This window comes from Myxocyprinus asiaticus, chromosome 20, assembly GCF_019703515.2.
Source record: "Myxocyprinus asiaticus isolate MX2 ecotype Aquarium Trade chromosome 20, UBuf_Myxa_2, whole genome shotgun sequence".
Taxonomy (NCBI): domain Eukaryota; kingdom Metazoa; phylum Chordata; class Actinopteri; order Cypriniformes; family Catostomidae; genus Myxocyprinus; species Myxocyprinus asiaticus.
In genome coordinates, this window is record NC_059363.1 from 29464355 (window position 1) to 29476985 (window position 12631).

Here is a 12631-nt window from a genome sequence, read left to right on the forward strand (position 1 = left end):
AAATGTATGTGAATGTATAAGGGACAACACTCACACCCACAAAAACCTTTTAAAATCATTCCATTAATCTTTGACATCATTCATCTGGCTGTTTCTCATAGCCTCTCGATTAAAGACTGCCTCTGAGTCCCAGTCACCATGCTCAAGCCTGGGAATTCATATGGAGCATTGAGATGATAGTCAAAACATGAAGTCTACATTCTGGACCGTCCAGACAGCCAACAAAGTTCATGGACGTGTAATTTGTGTAGCCGTGTTCTCTCTCACAAAAAAACAAAACAAAACAAAAAAAACAACAACAACAAAAAAAAAAAAAACACCGAATATGAGAGGAAAAATATGAGGTAAAAGCTTTTCTGATACTCCCTGAGAGAATACAGCTCATGTAAAATTTTAAGACAACTTAATTTCCAAGGTCCTGCTATTATATGGGAACATAATTAACATTTTCCCATAAATTACATTAGAGCGGACACACAGGGATTCAGATGGATATCCTTAAATCTGCCTTGAATTACTTTCCACTAACTTTCTATTACAGCTGAATTCTGATGAGTCTGTCTGGTCATTTATTCAACAAGGCTACAGAGCACTTGTTCCACTCAACAAGTGGCTACAGCCACATAAAGAGAACCTTTGATCAGGACCCTTGTTGCTTATAACAGTCGCTGCTATCAAACTCTCTTACAGCCTATGCAATATGTCTTTTGTAATTTCTCTTGTCTGAGTGAGGTAAAAATTAGGCTGGGAAAGAAGGAACAGATGAGCAAGAAACGTAAAATGACCTGTAGCATATTTTTTTCTGTTATTTTGTCTGCTCTGCTGTAACCTGACAGTTTCTGGCTTTGAAGTCCACTGTGCAGCCAACTCCCTCTTGTGGCCACTTGAGCATTATTGTTATGTGAAGCAATTCCCAAATGTAAGCAATTTTTACATTGTTGTCAGTCGTTCACTCTTCAGATTCTTCAAGGAATCAATTAAGAATGGCATCCAATACTTGCCTTTTGTCTCTCAATCTTTGTATGTACCTTAAAGGGATAGTTCACCCATAAATGAAAATTCGATTGTTTTTTACTCACTCTCATCCTATTCAAACACCTATGATTTTTTTTTCTTCTGTTACACAAAGGATGAATTTTCAAAGAACATCCTAGCTACTTTTTTGATATATTGAAAAAGAAAGACAAAACAGCACCATAAAGATATCATAAAAGTGGTCCATAACACCAAACAAGACATGTAAAAGTATATTCCAACTCTCATTTCAGTTATTCACTGAAAATCTAAAATCCTCACAAGGTTCATGAGAGTTCTTGACAGAATAAGAAGTGCCATTTTGAGTCAGATTTCTTCAGTATATTGGTTGATCCAGTTCGCAAAATCGTTTTGAGTGAATCGTTCAGTATTAGGACTGATCCGATTCACTGACTCTTTGAAAAAATTGTCTGGTCGCAGCAGTTAACAGTTTACTGAAAGTGAATAACGATTTACATTTCAGCTGTTTCTCACACAGCACTATCAAATGACTTCAGAAGACTTGGAATATATCACACAAGTTTTATGGAATCTTTTTATGGTATTTTAATTGTTCTTATTTTTTTTTTTTTTTTTTTTATTATTATTTTTATTTATGTATTTATTTATTTGTCAGTTTGGAGCTTGACAGCCTCAGTCCTTATTCACTTTCATTATGAGGAAAAGAGTAACCAGGAAATTCTTTTAAAAAATATTGTGAAAAAGTTTGCAGCAGAGGAAAGTAAATCATACAGGTTTGGAACTACATGAGGGTGAGTTATTGATGACTTAACTATAAGTGAACGTGTGATTGTCTGAAGGATCTGTTATGTTGCAATCATGGAGCAATCACTGAAACTCTACATGTAAAATCTCAACCAATGCTAAAAGCTGAGATGAATCTGGTATGTAGTTTCTATTTAAATCTCATTCTGGTTCTCATCCATTTTAAAGAATAATGTCATTGTATAGTGATGCTGGCATTGTGTGTGGGCTGACCAAGCTCCAATTTGATCATTTTATCTGATTGTTGGGTAAACAGTCGGGTGATGGATACCATCTCATTACAATGGGAAAGTGAGAGTTTAATTTCCTGTACATGTTCCATCTTTATTAATGTCAGGAACAGCGGGTTGTCGATTGCATTTAGGGCTCTGTTCTTGTGCTAGGCATTCTGCATGACATAAACTATATTTTCACATGGAGTTCTGACAACACACACATGCACAAAGCAGCATGTTTTACAATCAGTTGTAATAACATTTGGTTCAGATTTACTGCAAACCCCATTCTCATTTAGATATTCTCAGTAAAGCTGACCACCTCAAAACTGATCTGAACTTAAACTTAACATATGATAAAAAATAATATAGATTTATACATCCTATATACATACAATATACATCCTGTTGTGCAATACCTTTTCCAAATTTGTCACTTTTTAAAAAAATGAATATGCTTGTGTTGAATTATTTCTATACAAGGGTATGCCATACTTTCAGAAATATGTGCTCTTTAACTTGATTATATACACCATGGCAAGAAAATTAACAGGATTCCTAGCAGGATAGAACCTAACAGGATGTTAATAAAGAGCTATTTGCTTTGCTAACTGTTAGCCATTGCTCAGTGAATTAGCTTACATGAGGGAGTCAACCTGAAGTTAGTTTTGATATCTTTTTAATCGCCTTTTGAAATTAAGATATTACCATATACACAATCCATTGCTAATACTTAGTAAGAATAACTTACTGATGTTTGTACTTTTGTTTCTCCACCAAAAATGATGTCATGTTTCCTGGAGGATACTGTCATTAAAGGGATAGTTCATCCAAAAATTATTATTTACTCACCCTCATGCCATCCCAGATGTGTATGACTTTCTTTCTTCTGCTGAACACATCTCAGCTCTGTTTAATGGTGCCAGAAATTTTGAATCTCCAAAAAGCACATAAAGGCAGCATAAAAGTAATCCATACGACTCCAGTGGGTAAATCCATATCTTCTGAAGCGAAATAATAGGTGTGGTTGAGAAACAGATCAATATTTAAAGGTGCACTAGCAAAGTTTTTGCTAATTAAAAAAGTTTTACACAGAGACATGAATAGCATGTTTTAGAAATATGATGAAAATTAGGTGAAGACTCCAGTCATATCAATAACCCAATAAAAGCTATGTAATTTAACAAGGAGTGGGTCATCCCCTCATGGGCGCTGCCATGTTGACAGCAAATGACACTGTGTCACGCAACTGACCGAGTTACTACCACTAGTAATGACTATATTAATAATGTTTATTTAGTGCTTTCAGCCAATGCTCAACCATTAAAGAGCATATAAACAAAACAGCAAACCAAATAATGTAATAACAAACATAATAAACTTACCACAAACAACAATGGAGCCCAAGTCAACAGCGTAGTCCAGAGTGATTGTATGGATCAGCTGGAGTGTGATCCATCAGACAGTTCAAGTAAAAAGATAAAATGCCCAAACGAGAGGTGCGGATTCCAGATAAACAGCGTGACATCAAACACCAAGTGCAGGCACAAGGTAGTGTTCAGCTGGCAGAAATCTCGGAAGTCGCGGCTGTCTGGTCACAGTCCAGAGTGCATCAAAATAGGAAAATTCATTTGGATTGAATCCTTGAATGTCCATAATAGGGATGTGTGCAGTATGAGACGGAGAAAAACACAGACTAAAAGTATAAGATTTGGTGTGAAGCGGCAGCACTTAGTAAACAAACTTCCAGTATCCATAACGATGGGTGTCAGAATCACAAGTACTACTGGAACAGATGGGATGAGTAAGAGCCAGCTAAAAACTTACTGAGTGCACATTTGAGCACTTACTATAAATTCTCCTCCCTGCCCAGTAGGTGGCGATATGCATGAAGAATGTGAATCGCCAAAACAATAGTAGAAGAATATGAAAGTGTAAGTGAAAGTGGAGATTTATAGTAAAAAATAAATAAATAAAAATAAATACTTAAAAATTGATCCATTTCTCATCCACACCTATGATATAGCTTCTTGAGACATGGATTTAAATACTGGTGTCTTATGGATTACTTTTATGCTGCCTTTATTTCCTTTTTGGACCTTCAAAGGTCTGGCCACCATTCACTTGCATTACATGGAGCTACAGAGCTGAGAAATATTTCTAAAAATCTGTCTTTGTGTTCTGCACAAGAAAGAAAGTCATACACATCTTGGATGGCATGAGGGTGAGTAAATGATGAAAGAATTTCCATTTTGGGGTGAACTATCCCTTTAAGGAACTGATTAAAGGGATACTACAAAAGGAGAAAAATATAATTTTTTAGGAAGAGATGAGAAAATATTAAATGTATAATTATTTTAACTATAAATGACCAATAATAATAATAATAATAATAATAAAAGAAAACATTATTTCATTTGTAACATAAAAAAGAGACACCTGTAATATCTTTTAATAAAATAACTTTTTTATGTTTACTGTATATTATATATATATATATAAATTAGGGTGAGACAACATGGCAAAAATGGTAACATCTGCTCAAACCAAAACCTGCATCATGTTCACTCAATTGTGATTAAAGAAACAAATTCATATAATTTCCATCTTCAAAAATGTTGAGTTTATTATTGTATCTGACATAGTAAGACAGAGAGAGAGAGAGAGAGAGAGAGAGAGAGAGTTGTTGCAGCAGTTGTTGTTCTCCTTCACTGGTTGCATGCAGCGCATTATATCATGAAGCTCAAAGGGCCTGTAGAACTATACCCAGAATGCCTGATTATTACCATGTTAAATTTATATTGATTGCTGTAGCTTAAGAGCTAAATTCAAACTATTCCCTCGACATAGTCACAATATATGGTCTGAAGTGATCTGCTAATCCAGCTACAAGATGTGTTTTTCATAGCAATAAAAATCCACTACGGTCCCAAACTTTACAGGTCCCCTCAATGAACTGTCTTTAAGAAAATTCTGTCGTCATTTACACACCCTCATGTTTTTCGAAACCCATATGACTTTCTTTCTTTCGTGGAACACAAGCTGGAGTTTTTTTTTTTTTTTTTATATCAGAAGGAGTTATTTATAGCAGAATGTCCGAGATGCCCTGCTCCATACAAATAAAGTGAATGGTGACCTCATGCAAATGCCTTCAGAAGGCTTGAAATATAGTGTAAGTCATATTGACTACATTCATGATGATTTTATGGTGCTTTTTTTTTTTTTTTTTTTTTTTTTTTTTTTTTGGAGCTAATCTCTTAAATTGGCAAAAATGTCCTTTGGTTTTTCAGAAGGTTTTCTAGTGACACGATGGTGAGTAAATTAAGACAGAATTTTATCCTTTTAATTGAGAAGCTCTGAGATATCTTGTTCATCCACATGTCAGATGACAGTTGGTACTGGTGGGGAGGGAGGCAAGTATTCCTGAGAATTCGATGTGAAGTTGTTGCTGCCCTCCCGCAGACACTTTTCATCACATATATGCATTTGTGTTTGCCCTTGACATTATCAGCAGATTTATGAGGCCCTGAGGTAAGATGAAAATAGTGCTGAGATAGTGAAGACAGTGGCCTGCAATTGTCCGACGGCTATATTTGCACCCGGAGAGTAGAGAAAGAGCTCTGTAACCGAGCCGCACAGAGCAGGCCTCCAGGGAAAATTCCCTAATTAAACAGTGATTAAATTAAGGGCCAATGCAAGTGAAATGCACATTGATTGACAGACAGTTCCACTTGCATTCCCTTTCTCTTGGGTTTAGATGCAGTTTGCAGACTAGCCAATGACTTTGGTATCCAAAGGACTCCAATTAATCCATTTTACCATTTAAATGTGTTTGATTTGAAACAGTCTACTACCTGTTCGGGACTGAAATTAATTAACATATCTGAAAGAAACAATTCCAGGTAATCTTTATACATGCTTGAGGCTAGTCACACAATTGATGTGTGGAAATCACCCCTAAAAACAAATTTACCAAAAAACTGTGACCTTGACATTAATTTCAGTGTCAAATAGAGTGGCAAAAAGTATCTGGACACTTTATAAAATGAATGAATGCCATTGCATTGAAAAGAAATAATAATAATAATATATATATATATATATATATATATATATATATATATATATATATATATATAAAAATTATATATATATATATATATATATATATATATATATATATATATATTATTATTTTTTTTTAAATAAATGCCGCATGGTTTGATATTTTGTTATAGGCTTTTGTTATGTGACTTAAGTGTCAAAATACATAAAGTTTTGACACCGTTAGCGATATGGATTTTTTATAAAGTAAACACACTGCTTCAAATGTGAGCAGTGTGTGCCCTTAAATAACTGAATTTATTGGTGAGAAGGTCAGTGTGTTCTCAATGTGTAATAAAAATTCAAATAACTTTGTATTGAGATGGATACCAGGTCTGCCCCAGAACGAGAGTTTCTTGCAGAATGACTTGATGGCAGGTATTGACAATGTGCTCAACGAGTGCTGACTTACCAAATGGCACATCTGCACAGCTCATAAAAGAATCATGCTCAAGACTCACACAGACTTACATTTACACTGTCTCAAATTGAAAATAGGTCACACTCATCGTTCTAGAGTCTCAAAGCATGAGTAACATAACACAATCTGAGTAAATGTTTTTGAGTTCTAAATTAAATGCTCTAAAATTGTGATGTGGTGTGAACTAGAGGTGGGTTAGGATGGTCGACTAGTCGCCAACATAGTCAGTTAGTGAGATCTAGTTTTGAGAGCTTGTTTTAGTGCAGCGGTTAATTGATGTTAGTAGGCGGTGCTTTACTGATGTTCAAATGCATTTGAACAGAGAAGCTTTTAAATTCTGAGCAAAATGTGATCACATGCATTTTTAACCACCACTGAATGTGGTTGAAGTGGACAAATCTCAAGATGTTCACACCTGTTTTTAGCATTGTCCCATTTCAAATTGACTTCCCAAATTGCATCTGATTACCAGATGTAAAGGGGGCCCTGCACAGTTTGCACATTTTCATGGAAAAAACCCTCTTTAAAATCACTCACTTTAAAGCACCACTGCTACAGCTATACACATTCAAACAGACATCTTTAGCCATTGCATTGAGTTTAGCACAGTTTTTTAATGGCCCGCCAAGATCATTGTCCAACTTTTAAAAACATTTCGATTTGCCTGCATTCTGAACCAGTTTATTTTGTAGTCTAATTAACTTAATTGTTGTCTCAATACAATCATTTCAGAAATTCAGCACCATCACAAGACAAAAAACATCACCTCATTCCATTGTTCAACTACAGATAAAGCTATTAAAATATTAGAATAACCACATGTGTATATATATAGATCATCAGGATATCAGTGTTAAACAGTTCCTGTCTCTGTCCGATTTCCACCGTTGCATAAGGAATGAGAGTGATGGTTTTCTTTCCAGGCTGCGTTGAGAAGGCCATTCTTCGATAGTGCATGACGGAGTCATAGTCGTATGGAGTGTTTTAATTGTTGGTGAACTGTTTTAGGAAGTTGCCAGATCAGGAGAAATATACTGCAAATTAATCTTGACATACTGGTCGCGGTCGCTCATGATTTGCTCATGGTAGAAGCCCAAGGCATGGTTGAGTTCATGATGATACACAAAACCAGTTGAGGGAGACCACCTGTTTGCCACAAATTCTACAAAGAAAAGAGTAACAACTGAGAATAAAGAGAAAAACATGATTAAGAATATTACAAGTTGTAAAAAAAAGTTGGAACTAAGGAGCCATTCAGGCGAACACTTAGGGCGTTTTCACACCTGGCTCGTTTGGAGCATTTGTTTCCGAACCTGGTGTGACAAAGATAGGACGTCGTCAGCAACTTATTGACAGATGAAACTTGGCTTCACTCTGTCTGTGTGTACAGTATGTGTGTGTGTGTGTGTGTGCTTGCATGACTGTGTTTGTGTATGGGCACGAGAGGGAGAGAGCTCCATGACAGTGAGAACAGGTACTTTTCAATGCAGAAGCAACTAATGATTGATAAAAATAAACACAACAAAAATTTTACAACTCATATCCATCCATGTTATGGATAAAGTTTATTTGCAGCGCAACCTCTGACTGGACGTTTTGCATAACCGTGACATAAACAATATGTGAATATTTGTACCAGTTGATACATTTTTACAGGTATATCATTTTAACTGGTAAATCGATGTATGAACTAAATCCCGGAAGAGCACACAAACATTCTGACCAGTAAGGGGATGGTTTACTCACATGTGACTTTTACTAGTTTTGCACAGTTTTGGTCCGTTTCGAAATATTTCTTTGTGAAAGCAAACTGAATCATGAACAAAATGCAACAGTTTTACAACTTTAGCCCACTGTTTCGAAACAAATCAATTCGAGACACGTTTTTTAACAGTTGAAGTTCTTTTTTGCTTGACATGCCATCTAAAAACATGGCGATCCTGTGCATTAAAAACAGCGAGACACAGTACCACAGTCAAAGACATCCATCTAGCGCATGTTTACATAGAAATGGACAGAAAAAATATGAGTGTACCGCACCAAAGGTAGGTTAAAAGTGCCTTTTTAATCCTGTAGCACTGTCCCTCACCCATCTTTGTTATCAATACTGAGATAGTCAGTCTGAGATGATCTGGGCAAAAAGCATGTGCAGGTTTTGGCATGGAAGGTTGCCATTGCATTCTGAGTAACTGACCTGTCATTATTTGCCTCAAAATAAAAAGGCCAACAGTTTTAAAATGAGATCTATGTCAGTCATGGATATGTTGCTTAAATGTAGTGGATTGACTTACAGAATTCACTGCTCACTATGTAATGGACATCCACTATGTTGTTCACATTTGTTGTTGTTGTTGAAGCATGAAAGAGCATTTCGGTTTTGGGAAATGTCATGGTTACTTGTGTAACCTCCATTCCCTGATGGAGGGAACGAGAGGTTGTGTCGATGTAGTGACACTAGGGGTCACTCTTGGGAGCCCGAGACACCTCTGGTCTTTGATAAAAGGCCTATGAAAATTGGCGAGTGGTATTTGCATGCCACTCCCCTGGACATACAGGTATAAAAGGAGCTGGTATGCAACCACTCATTCAGGTTTTATGCTGAGGAGCTGATATAAGGTCCAGCCATTTCAGCGGTAGTTCAGCGTTGTGGCAGGAGGGACATAAAGTCTTGTTCCCTCTGAACATGCCTGGAGACCAGTTCTAGAGGAACACCTGCCCGTAGAAACGAGAGGTCGGTCCAAGGGCTGAAAAGACAGTGACAGACCGGCGTGATGACTACGCGATGTGTCCCATGGCGCCATGCCCATCTCGGGACTCGAGTCTGGAGCCAGTGCTGAAGCGGCCTCATATGCATCAACCCGAGCGGGGTGGCCACCGCTGAGGATGCTATATGCCCCAGGAGCCTCTGAAAAAGTTTCAGTGGAACCGCTGTTTTCTGTTTGAACGCCTTCAAATAGGCCAGCACAGACTGGGCACGCTCGTTCGTAAGGCGCGCAATCAAGGAGACTGAGTCCAACTCCAAACCAAGAAAAGAGATGCTCTGAAGCAGGAGGAGCTTGCTCTTTTCCCAGTTGACCCGAAGCCCTAGTCGGCTTAGGTGTGAGAGCACCAGGTTCCTGTGTGCGCACAACATGTCTCGAGAGTGAGCTAGGATTAGCCAGTCATTGAGATAGTTGAGAATGTGAATGCCCACCTCCCTTAACGGGGCAAGGGCAGCCTCTGCAACCTTCGTGAAGATGCAAGGAGACAGGGACAGGCCAAAAGGGAGGACTTTGTACTGATATGCCTGACCCTTGAACGCAAACAGCAGAAAGGGTCTGTGTCGAGGAAGGATCGAGATGTGGAAGTACGCATCCTTCAGGTCTACCACCATTATCTTGATGCCGGACGCTCGCAAGAATGCGTTTTTGCATCAGCATCTTGAACGGTGTAAGGCCTGGTTCAGTACTCGCAGGTCCAAGATTGGCCGCAACCCACTGCCTTTTTTCGGTACTTTTTTCGGCTGTAAAACCCCTTCTTCATCTCGGCTGGAGGAACAGGTTCTATCGTGCCCATCCGTAAGAGGGTAGCGATCTCCGCACGCAAGGTAGCAATGTTTTCGCTCTTGACCAAGGTGAAGTGAATACCACTGAACCTGAGCAGGCGCCTGGCAAACAGGATCGCGTAGCCGAGTCGGACAGTCCGGATCAACCATCGCAACGGATTGGAAATCGCAAGCCACGCATCCAAGTTCCACGCAAGGGGGACCAAGGGGACAACGTCGTCAGACGTACCAGCAGGTGGGGCCTCACGGTGGGGTGGAGCTTGAGGTGCCACACCACGTCGTGGCCATGCTGAGTCTAGGGACATCGAAGCACTTACCTGGCTCCTTGTGACCACCCCTGGAACAGCCTGGGACGGGGGAGGAAGAGGCCTGTCCTCGTAACCTGTGGAGACTGCCACATCAGGGGCGGCTGTGTGCCACAAATGGGCCCTCAGGGGCAGAAAGACCACCGCTGGAGCGCCAATCCTGCAAGAAAAAAACCCGTGGACGGTTGTCATGATGACGACCGTGCACAACGGGTATGTGACCCAGGGAGGAAGGAAGCCGCTCTTTTGCTGAACTGTTGAGCATGCGGGGAAATCAAACAAAAAGGCAACAAAAGATTTTCCGCCTGGCCCTCCACCGGGGGATGGAGTGGTCTACTTACCAGCTCCAGGTGATTGGGTTCCTTCATCCTGACGATTTCGTCAGCTCCTCGTGCACTTCCAGGAAGAATGGCACTGGAGTGGGGCGTGGCTGCTTTGAGCGGTGCCGCGAGCCCAGGAACCAATCATCAAGCAGCGAGGGTTCAGGGGAGAGTGGAGGGTTCCACTCTAACCTGATGCTCGCGGCCGCCGGGAAAGAATGTCTATCATTTCGGCATCGGCCTGTGACTGGGCAATCGTCCCTGAGGGGGGAAGCCCAGCTAAGGCTTCTGCATCCGACTGGACAAGCCCACTCTCTGATGCTGTGCTCGAGAGCTCATCATCTTCGCGGGCTCCGAACAAGAAGCCAGACTCGCTGTGAGACTCGCCGTGAGTCCCCAAATCGTCCCCAGTGCTAGCCGCGCTGGCTTCATACCCGTAGGTAGAAGGACTGAGGTGGGGAGCCACTGGGGTGGCTTGCTTTCTTACGAAATCAAGCCGTGACCGCAACGTTGCCATGGTCATGTTCTTGCAATGAGAACATGAGCCATCCACAAACGCTGCCTCTGTGTGGGTCACACCCAGACATGAAAGACAGCAATCATGATCATCCGAAGTTGAGAGATAACGACCGCAACCAGGAATAACACCCAATCGGAAAGGCATCTTTAAAAAGACGCGTCTTTAAAAAGACATTCCGTGTGTGCTGCTCTTTTAGAGAAATATATACTCTTTTAGAGGAAAAAAGCTCTTTCAGAAAATACACTCTCTTGTTTTCTGCCGAAGTGCCCAGGGGCGTTCTCTGCAGTGCACCAGTGCAGAGGAGGGAGAAGCCGCTGAAATGTGCCGTCAGATCCAGCAGAGGTGAATGAACACTAGAATTCAGCTCAATGAGCATGACCTTTCGTCTCCGAAGATAAAATCTGAATGAGTGGTTGCATACCAGCTCCTTTTATACCCGTATGTCTGGGGGAGTGGCATGCAAATACCACTCGCCAATTTTCATTGGCCTTTTATCAAAGACCAGAGGTGTCTCGGGCTCCCAAGAGTGACCTCTAGTGTCACTACATCGACACAACGTTGAGTGCGTGACAGATAGGGAACACCAGATCTCCTTCAATTAAGAGTTCAGTAGATCCTGTATTTCACAACAAAGACACTGATTAAATAATACAATGTATGCACAGATCTGGACCACATTTTAAAAATACACCTCCATTTTATGAGCACCAGTTTAGGCTTTTGCATGAATCTACAAGGTGTCTGACCACTGTTGGATTCCAGAATCTTTGAAGTGATGTCCACATCTTGTGGTACAGGTTCAAATGAATCTTCTAAGCATTGCTCCTAGTTATGGAAGGAAGAAGGGTAAATATTACTCTTGTCAGGCAATTTCATCTTGAGGAGAAGGAGAAAGGGACATGATGCAAGGAGAAAAGGACAGGATTTTACCATGAGAGCCTGTGAGATGCCAACCAGCAGCAGAAGAATGGAGGAGGCGGCTCTTGGGTCCATGTTGCCTCAGTGTGTGGAGATGATCGGGATGCTCCTGTTCTGAGGTTTGGTGTCTGTAAGTTGTTGTACCTGGACTTTATATTCACCTGTGTAGTTGGGTCTACCAGGGGATAATGGGTAGGTCTTGGTGTCCAGAGTCTAAAGTGTGCAACTAAAGGGAGGAGATGTTGAACACCTCTGTGAGTCTAAAGCTTGTAGAACCTTGGGTGGTACCAATATTTGTTTTACTAATTCACTGAAATGAAATCAGTGTTTTCAGGAAAAGTTATAAGAAATGCTAATTTGTGAGAAAAACACCTTCTATTTTACATATTCAAAATATGTATTGTAGCATGATCCATGGCTCATGCATCATTTCTGCAAAGAGTGGCATCAGCATTTGATTTGGTAACATCTGTATAAAGTTAAC

General features: G+C 40.0%; 1 pseudogene; it reads right to left on the reverse strand.

Annotated features, from left to right (window-relative positions):
• Positions 1 to 7338: 7338 nt before the first annotated feature.
• On the reverse strand, positions 7339 to 12222 carry LOC127411093 (hatching enzyme 1.2-like; annotated as a pseudogene).
• Positions 12223 to 12631: the final 409 nt, after the last annotated feature.